The sequence below is a fragment of the Orycteropus afer genome, unplaced genomic scaffold (genome assembly GCF_000298275.1).
Source record: "Orycteropus afer afer isolate SDZICR_OR568_19922 unplaced genomic scaffold, OryAfe1.0 scaffold00017, whole genome shotgun sequence".
Classification (NCBI taxonomy): Eukaryota; Metazoa; Chordata; class Mammalia; order Tubulidentata; family Orycteropodidae; genus Orycteropus; species Orycteropus afer.
The window spans coordinates 12,782,813-12,784,137 of record NW_006921604.1 but is presented as its reverse complement, the minus strand read 5'-3'; positions in this window follow the sequence as shown (position 1 = coordinate 12,784,137).

The following is a 1,325-nucleotide window of genomic DNA, read 5'->3' as shown; positions in this document are numbered from 1 at the left end:
GGGGGTTGCTGTGAGTCAGAATTGACAGGATGGCAGTGAGTTTGGTTTTTTGAGTTTTGGATTTAACAGCCTCCCTGGGGAGATCACATGGAAGTCCCATTGCTTATTCAAGGCCAGCCACCATGTGTATTTCTACAACCAAACCCAAACCATTGCCATCCAGTTCATTCTGATTTATAAGACCCTGTGGGACAAAGTAGAACTGCCCCATAGTTTCTAAGGCTGTAAATCTGTACAGAAGCAGAGTGCCTCATCCTTCTCCTGTGGTGCAACTGATAGGTTCAAACAGCCAACCTCTTTGTTAGGTGAATGCCTTAGCCACTGCACCACCAAAGCTCTTACAACAACTTTGAGGAAATACTCATTGGAAAAAAAAAAAAAAAAAAAAAAATCCGAAAACCCTACCTTCATATTTCATCTAGTTTTTCTGCACTATTCCCTACTCTGTATTTTCCAGCTTTGCAATTCTGTCAGTAAAAACGTGACTGGTTTCAGTCCTGGGTAGGGAATCCCACAGAGTGGTGGCCCTAATATTGGAACCTTATATGCTTCTAGGGGAGTTCTGGTAGCCTAGTGCTTCAGGCACTTGACTGCTTACCAGAAGGCTGGCGGTTCAAACCCATTAGCCACCCCCTCGGAAGGAAGATGGGGCAATCTACTTCCATAGTGATACCGCCTCGGAAACCCAAGGAGGGGTCGCTATGAGTCGGGTCCGACTCAACGCACATAACAACAACATACGCCTCTAGAGGGATGTCCAAGGAGTGGAGTTTAGTTCTACAACATTGTTGCTTCTTCAGCCGCTCAGTTGGATCTTTTAGGAGAGCATCAAAAACGTGTGCTAAGCATTAAAAAAAAAGAAGAAGGAAAATCATTTTTAGCAATTTTAAATGCAATGGTTATTTAATTAATTTTTTTTTTTCAATTGTAAACGCTATGTTATTCCAGACACATCTGAGTTTTCTGGAGCGTAGTTCTCCTCCCCAAAGAAAAACCCTAGGTTGGGCAACTTGGCAGCTGTGAGAAAAAGATGCTTTTTTCCCTCATACCCTGTCCTTCTCAGGATAAGGTGCCCAAAGTCAACGCTTCTCTGTCTGGAGCTTCTCGAGAGGCCGGAGGAAAGGGGAAGTGCCTCGGAATCCCCTGGCACCCGGGCTGGACTACCTCAGCTCTCCTCCGCGCGAGCGCAGCGCGCAAAGGGAGCAAGGGAGGAATGGAAGGAGGGAAGGAGCGGGAACCTGGCAGAGGGAACTGGACTTCCTCCCTCCATTCCGGAACTGTGCGCCTGAGCAGCTGGGACGCGGAAACCCGGGCAGCACGGCTGG